This window comes from Ursus maritimus, unplaced genomic scaffold (assembly GCF_017311325.1).
Source record: "Ursus maritimus isolate PB19 unplaced genomic scaffold, ASM1731132v1 scaffold_21, whole genome shotgun sequence".
Taxonomy (NCBI): Eukaryota; Metazoa; Chordata; class Mammalia; order Carnivora; family Ursidae; genus Ursus; species Ursus maritimus.
Genome location: NW_024424564.1, coordinates 40439436 through 40447847, shown reverse-complemented (window position 1 = coordinate 40447847; position 8412 = coordinate 40439436). Strand labels below are relative to the sequence as shown.

Below are 8412 nucleotides of genomic sequence, written 5' to 3'. Positions count from 1 at the left end.
ACCACACGAGCGAGGACAGAGCCAAGCCCCATCCTCCCTACTTGTCAAACATCTTTGCCAATCTACTCCTGCAATAAATACCTAGCACCAGCCAGCCCCTGAGGAGAGGGATAAGAAAATGTGGGGACTAAATCAGATGGTACCTGGTTCTTTGGCAAAATTCACCTTTTAGATACTATTTCTTCGAGAAAAACTTTTGTGATCCCCAAATCCAAATAAGGTCTCTATTGGAATATCTCTTTAAGCACCTACTGTTATAATCACCTGTCAAGAGGCCAAGAGTAGAGTGGAAAAAAGAAGGAGTCATGACCTGGAAGTGCTCTCATGGTCTGGTGGTAGAGAGAAGTACGCTGAGCAGGTTATTTTCGTGTAACATGTGAGTGACAAGTCCGAGAAGCTTTGAGAGCACAGAGAGAAGTAGTTGATACCCTCTATGTCCACCCATGTTGTCTTAAATGACACTAGCTCATCTTTTTTATGGCTGTGTAATAGTCCATTGTGTTCCACTTTTTCCTTATCCATTTGTCTATTAATAGACACCGAGGTTGCTTCCATATCTTGGCTATTGTAAATAATACCGCAATAAACATAGGGGCTCATATATCTTTTCAATTTAGTGTTTCTATTTTCCCTGGGTAAATACCCGATAGTGGAATTATTGGATCCTCTGGTATTTTTATTTTTAATTTTTTGAGACACTCCGTACTGTTTTCCACAGTGGCTGCACCAATTTACCTTTCTACCCACAGTTCCCAAGGGTTCCTTTTTCTCCACATCCTTGCCAACACTTGTTGTTTCTTGTGATTTTGATTTTAGCCATTCTGACAGATGTAAAGTGGTATCTCATGGTGGTTTTGATTTGCATTTCTCTGATGATGAGTGATGTTTGAGCATCTTTTCATGTGTCTGTTGGCCATCCATATGTCTTTAGAAAAATATCTAGTCAGGTCCTCTGCCATTTTTTAATCAGATTGTGTGGGGGTTTTTGGTGTTGTGTTGTATAAGTTCATTTTGTGTTTTGGATATTAACCCCTTATCAGATATATCATTTGCAAATATCTTCCCCCTTTCAGTAGGTTGTCTTTTGTTTTGATGGTTTCTTTTGCTGTACAAAAGCTTTTTATTTTGATTAAGTCCTGATAGTTTATTTTTGCTTTTGTTTCCTCTGCTTTAGAAGACATATCTAGAAAAATATTGCTCTGCCCAATGTTAAAAGAATTTACTGCCTATGTTCTCTTCTAGTATTTTTATGGTTTCAGGTCTCCCACTTAGATCTTTAATCCATTTTGAGTTTATTTTTATGTATGGTGTAAGAAAGCAGTCCAATTTCATATTTTTACAAGTAGCTGTCCAGTTTTCCCCCACACCATTTATTGAAAAGGCTTTTTTCCATTGTATACTCTTGCCTCCTTCATTGTAGATTAAGTGACCATATAAATGTGGGTTTATTTCTGGGGTCTCTATTCTGTTTTATTGATCTATTTATCTATTTTTGTGCCAGTACCATACTGTTTTGAATACTACAGCTTTGTAATATAGCTTGAAATCCAGAATTGCGATAACTCCAGTTCTGTTCTTCTTCTCAAGATTGCTTTGGTTATTTGGGGGTCTTCTGTGGTCCCATACAAATCGTAGTATTACTTGTTCTAGTTTGGTGGAAAATACTGTTGGTATGTCAATAGGGATAGCATTGAATCTATAGATCACTTTGGGTAATATGGACATTTTGACAATATTAATTCTTCCTGTCCATGAGCATGGAATAGCTTTCCATTTGTTTGTGTCATTTTCAGTTTCTTTCATCAGCGTTTTATAACTTTCAGAGTACAAGTCTCACCTCTTTGGTTAAGTTTATTCCTAGGTATTTTATTCTTTTTGGTGCAGTTGTAATGGTTTTTTTAAATTTCTTTTTCTGTGACCTCCTGGTTAGTGTATAGAAATGCTACCAATTTCTGGGTATTAATTTTGTATCCTGCCACTTTACTTAATTCATTTATCTATTATGTATTTCATGGTTAGTGTGTGCCTGTGTCTGAGGGCCTTATTTTTTTTTTTTTTTTTTTGGAATCCTATGACATCGTATGGGGCAAGTAGTATGAAAAAAAATGAAGTGACTTGTCTGAGAGCGTACAAATAATAAAGCAAGGATTGGAACCCACTGTCCAAATGTGTGCTCATCTCGCCATAATGCAAAGAAGTGATGAATCCAGATCTGCATTGCAACTATTGCATTGGGGCCACCCCGTCCTGTCCTTGCGAACTCCTCACTAACACACACTTCCGGGCGCTTCTGTCCTTGCATTTTTCCGCTGGAAAAAAACTTGAATCCTGCAACTGTGGCCCACTAGGTCCCACTTCCAGCTGCTAAAGCAACCCCTGCTGATACCCTTCCTCCCTCTCCTCCAGGCTCCCTTGACAAATCCTCCCCACATCTCATGCGAGCCATCCTGGAATCCCAGCCTCCCACTAACCAGTTGCCAGGCCCACCCCAGGCAGATCTGACCGTGGGCTGCTCCCAGGACTGCCTGCCTGGCTGAACGAGCCTACTCTTAGGCCTTCTCTACCCAAGGGCAAAGCAGAACAAGGTGTTCAGGGAGCCCAAGTGGAGAGGACAGACTTCTGCAGTCATGCTCAGACTATCTATCGTGGCCAGGGCTCTGACTGTCTAATGGCAGAAATTCAGCAGATGCCACAGCCTGTAGGATATACTCTAGGGCTACAAAATATTTACTCCCAATGAAGGGAGGCAGGGGACCAGGAGGCCCATACAAGTGGCTGTCGGTTGCCGTCGGTGTTCTATTTTCCATGCTTGTGGTCTTATTTAAAATAAATTACTACCTTAATCAAAAGAGGGCCTTGCACATGGGCAACAATGAAAGTGTGTCATGGACCAAGGATTAGAATGAATCTGGTTTGTGCTCCGAGGTCAGATATGCCTCTATCTCCACCAGCAAAACTTACTACTCAATGAATGAGTTCCCACAAGGAAAATTGCTCTTAAGTTATGACTGGAAAGGATCACACGCAGAAAGAGAGGGCTCCCTGCAGTACCGAAATGTTCTTTTTCTTTATCTGGTGCTGGTTCCTTGGATAGGTTCACTTAATGAAAAGTCAGTGAACTATACACTCATATGAGATCTATCTGTCTGTGTGTAACATTTTTTTCAAAGAATAAAAAAGACCTTTTTTTTAATTGCTCTACCTGTACTTAAGATCCAGTGGACCCAATACGCATATATGAGAGCACCCCAGAACAAGGCCGGAGGTACACGCCACAATGTTGCCTTTTGGTGAATTCCTTCAGGAAACAGGCAAGAAGCCTGTGCCAAGCTGAGTCATACTGGAGCCCAAGGCAAAAGGGAAAATCGCTAATACTGATCTTGGTTTTATTTAAGTGTTTTGTATTTTGTTCATCATGGACTTTTTCACCTTAATTTTGATTTTTTTTTTAAATACTGCATTAAAATGTTTTTTACCTTGATCACTGCGCTTCTTGGCACCAATTTAAATTTTGAACCATCCTTATCCCAGTCCTAGTGGTAACCAGAAACAGCTCATCACTGACCCTGGCTCATCGAAAACCCAAATTCCATCTTCCCCATGGAAATATCCAGGCTACCAAGAGCACAAAGAACAACTCCGGTAATAACAGGTTCCTTAGTAAGAACCCCCGCCTGGCCTGATGTAGTCTATGTTGTATTTCCACGTTACTTCATTTATCCTCCCAGTAAGCTTGGCGAAGACATCCGTACTATCTCATTTTGTAGGTGAAATATGAGGCTTTGCATTGGTAGGAAACTAACCTTTCCAAGAGTATTTTAGCAGGGACAGTGTATAACGGATCTCTCGGTAACGCTCAGTGTCTAAGACAACTTCTTGCCATTCAAGAGTCAGACTGCATGCCTCTGAATCCTGGACCCACCATTTCCTAGATGACTGTGTGACCTTGAGCAAATTACTGAATTTTTCTAAGCATTGTTTGTCACCTGCAAAAGAAAGATAAGGATAATCGATTTGCTGTGAGGATTATATAAGCCTGTCCGTGTAATGCACTTAGCAACGTGTTTGGTACGGGGTAGGTGCTTAATAAACGTTAACTATTTTTGCATGTAGTACAGACGTGGAAATACTCACAGAAAGGACCGGCTGTCACGATAAACTTTTGGTAGGGGACACCTTTCAGCTGCCGTGAAATCTCCCTGGGAAGTGAGCTCCCACTGGAGTCTGTTATCAGAGAAATTATCCGAATCCTGGAAATAGACAAAAGAGATAACTGAGTGTTCTTTCGATGCGGTGCTGGTCTTGACTTTCTAGTTTCTGAGCTATTTTACAACTCTGTAAGGGCACAGGTTAACTTGTAGAATTTTGACTGGCGAAGGTGCAAATAATTTAAGTCCAGGAAGCAGACACCCCATAGACTGTGGTATACGGCCCTACTAGACTTTAACCCAGCAGTGTGTGAGTGTGTGTGTGTGTGTGCGTGTGTTCACAATATAATTATGCTATATCTAATATACATATATTAGATATTCTATATTATTATTATTATTATTTGAGAAGCTGGGGTACATATGTACATACATATGTGATATATTATATATTTGTTACATATTATGTTCTACCATGATTATATATAACATATTATATATTATATAATAATTGTAATTATATAACTATCCTGTTATTACATAATCATAATTATATCATATATACTATATACATATGTACACATATGCATACATACACATATACATATATTATACATATATTTTATACACACACATATGTATATATCCCTAGCTTTTCAAATGCCCTTTGGACAGATTTCAACATATTACTGGTTCTTTAATTAATTAATGAGCTGAATAAAATCTTTGACATGTATTCCTTTTGTATTTGCGGGAGTCCTTTTTTTTGTTTTTGGAGTCATGCTTTTCTAACCTTTTGAAAATTATAGTTTAACACCATGCACGGAGACAAAGCTTTCTCGGGGGGCCCAAACGAGGCCGTTAAGGAAACCATGTGATTCCTGGCTGAACAGAAACACCCCAGCAACACCTTTCAAATTTGAGTTGGCCCCTGAGCAGCCCTGGACCTGGCCCCTTGCCGCAGGCCCGGACGGTGTGGGAGCTTTAGGACCTGACTCCCGAGCCCCACTGAGGAGCTTTCCTCCCTGGCTTCCAAGTGAGGCTCCAGGTCAAAGCAGAGGCTGGACCGGCCCCTTAGGGCTTACCAATTATTTGGCAAAGTACAGAGATAACATTCTGTGCAAATTTCCTCACATTGTTCTGCCTGGCTCTGAATGCTCCCAGATGGGATACTCTAGAGATAAAGGACAGGAAAAGGATGGAGAATGTGGGTCTCCATCACACACATCCCCTCCACACATCCCCAGTCATTCCCATTACTACCTCCCAGCCACTCAGGATGAATGTGACCTTGTCTCACCTTCTCATTCTGCTACCTTCTGGCAAAAGCTAGAATTAGAAAGTCTCTTACCTCCTTTGGAATCCCAATGAAGATCCCCTTCTACTGGAGTCAGAATAAAACCTTTGTGCTGCCCGGTGGGGCTTATAGAAATAGGCAGCTCTGAGTCCTGCCTTTGTGGGGACCAGCGGTGGAAGTGAGAGAGTCACATTCTGGTATCCTCTTCTCTCAGCCCAACCCTCAATCTGCTTCCAACCAGGACCTCCCAGCTTCCTTCCCTTGCTCCCACTCTATCCCCAGACCCCTTCCTAAATGCAAGAGAAAACTTTTGACCAAACCAAGGAGAGAAAAAAAAAACGATCCTACCTTAGCCTTAATTAAAAAAAAAGAAATTCATTCAGCAGATATTTATTGATATTTTCGTATTTGCCAGATACTGTGCTAGGGGCTGGGGTCACAATAGACTGCAGCTTTTCCTGAAGTTTACATTCAGTGGGTAAGGATGGAGACAATAATTTCCTACCCAAAAGAGTGCATGAAGAATACCATTACGGATTACCATTGGTGCTATGAACTAAACACCGGGGGTGGGGGAGCCTAGAGTAGCTCCTCCAGATGTGGTTGTTGGGGAAGAGTTCTCCAAGAAAGAGATACTAAGCTCAGATGTAGACAAGGAGGGGAAATGTCAGGCTTGGGAAAGCGTAGAGGAAGGAGAATAGAGGGACAGCAACCACAGGGTCATGGTGTGTGAAGAGTCTGGTGTGTGCGAGGAGTGCGAGGGGCTAGCCAGCCCCCAAGATGGCCCCAGGTGAGGCTCACCTCCTGAAACTCATCCCCTTATGTAGCTCTGCCACACACGTTGAATCGGGCTGGTCTATGTAACCAACAAAATGTTGCAAAACTGAAGGAATGCACCTTGCAAGCCTAGGTCATAAAGGGCATTGCAGATTCTGTGGTGCTCTCTTGGATCACTCGAGAAGCACTATGGAGTGATCCACGTGACAAGGACCTGAGGCCTCCGGCAGGAAGGCAAAGTGAATGAGCCACCTTGGAACCAGATCCTCCAGTCAAGCCTCCAGATGGCGGCAGCCTCATGAGACACCCTGAACCAGAGCCACCCAGCTGCGTCACTTCTCAGTTCCCGACCCACCAAAACTGCATGAGGCATTCAATGTTGATTGCTGTCATTTATGGGAGCCCCGGGTAATTCATTATACAGCGCTAGATAACTAATATGGCCGCCCAAATGTGGTGAGCGCAGCAGAGAGTGGTGGGAAATGAAGGCAGAACAGTTAGCCACGGCCAGATCACAGGGTGACTGGGGGCCACAGCAAGAGTTTGGATTTTATTCGAAGTTGGATGGACATTTAAGGTACAGTTTACACAGAGGAGTGGTGTGATCTAATTTGCATTTCATCAACAACATTGCATTGTGGGGACTGGATTTGAGAGGTATAAGAGAAGAAGCAAAGAGACCAACTGCGAGACTACTGCATTGCTCCAGGGCGTTCAGAAAGGTGAGGGTGGCAGGTGGCAGCAGAGACAGAGAGGAGGGGACCATTCAAGATATATTCTGGCAGAATTATCTGGGCCTGTTGATAAACTGGATGCAGGAGATTAGGGAAAGGAAAGAATCAAAACTGTACAAGTCTCAGTTCTCCAGAAAAACAGAACCAACAAGATAGATTTTGACCTATAGATATAGTGAGATATAGAAAGAGAGTTATTAGAAGGTATTGGCTCACATGGCTTTGGAGGCTGAGAGGTCCCACAATCTGCTGTCTACAAGCTAGAGGCCCAGGAAAGCCACGGGTGTGTTTGGGAGCTCAGAGAGCCACAGAGCTGGGGTGTGGATTCCAGTCTGAGTCTCAAGGCCTGGGAACCAGGAGAGATGACAGCAGGAGAAGGTCAATGTCCCACTCAAGTACCCAGGCACAGCACAGACTCAACGTTCCTCCACTTTTTGTAACATTCAGGCCTTCAGAGGATGGCATGGTGCCCACCCCCTTTGGGGAGAGTCATCTACTTTGGTCAAGTCAACGCCAACTCAAATGCTGATTCCTTCTGGAAAAGCACCCTCACAGAAACACCCAGAAATCATGTTTAGCCAGATAACTTTGTATCCTGCAGCCCAGTCAAGTTGATGCATGAACTCAACTATCACAAAGAAGACACCTAGGTTTCCAGTCTGAGTAACTGGGTGGAAGGCGGTGCCATTTACTGCAATGGAGAATACACAGGAATAGGTTTGGAGGTAACAGCATCACAAGAGAAAGAGTAGCTCGTGTTTTATTACATGTGGGAGCCTTTGGTACAACATGGGTGTAATTATACGGGCATGACATCAGATTCATCTTCTCAACCCAGTTTTGTTCAGCAGCCTTCCTTGAGCTCCTTGGACCTTTGCGCTGTGCAAGATCCGCGGACCCTTTGCTCACCTCCCAGGCAGCGGCGTCCCACAGTCCAGCGTGATCACGGGGCCGTTTTGGCAATTGTACAATTAACACACATTTCACCAAATTTTCCCCCTCAGAATTCGGGTGGTCTGATCACTTATAAAGGACACAGTCCTGTCCCTTAAGCCCGGTGATATCAACCTCTCCAGAGTGTCGCGCTCGCTTCAGCACACGTACTGCATCGGAACGATACAGAGAAGATCAGCATGGCCCTTGAGCAAGGATGACCCGTCACCTCTCCAGGGAGTGTAGTTTGGTTCTTTGCTTTAATGGATTTCTTTTGTCCCTACTGCTCTGTTTGAGTTTCTTTACATGTTTGCACTAAAGATTGCATTGTTTAAAAATTTGGTATCATAACTATAATTCAAGAGCAAAGTCTTTTTTTTTTTTTTAAGATTTTATTTATTCATTTGACAGAGAGAGACAGCCAGTGAGAGAGGGAACACAAGCAGGGAGAGTGGGAGAGGAAGAAGCAGGCTTCCAGCGGTGGGGCCTGATGTGGGGCTCGATCCCATAACGCCGGGATCAC

The 8412-nt window shown here is 43.1% G+C and overlaps 1 non-coding gene across 1 annotated transcript; it reads left to right on the top strand.

Annotated features, from left to right (window-relative positions):
* Window positions 1-8038: 8038 nt before the first annotated feature.
* On the top strand, window positions 8039-8141 carry LOC121104504. The gene has a single exon (XR_005836826.1). It is a non-coding gene; the product is annotated as a U6 spliceosomal RNA (small nuclear RNA).
* The last annotated feature ends 271 nt before the right edge of the window (window positions 8142-8412 follow it).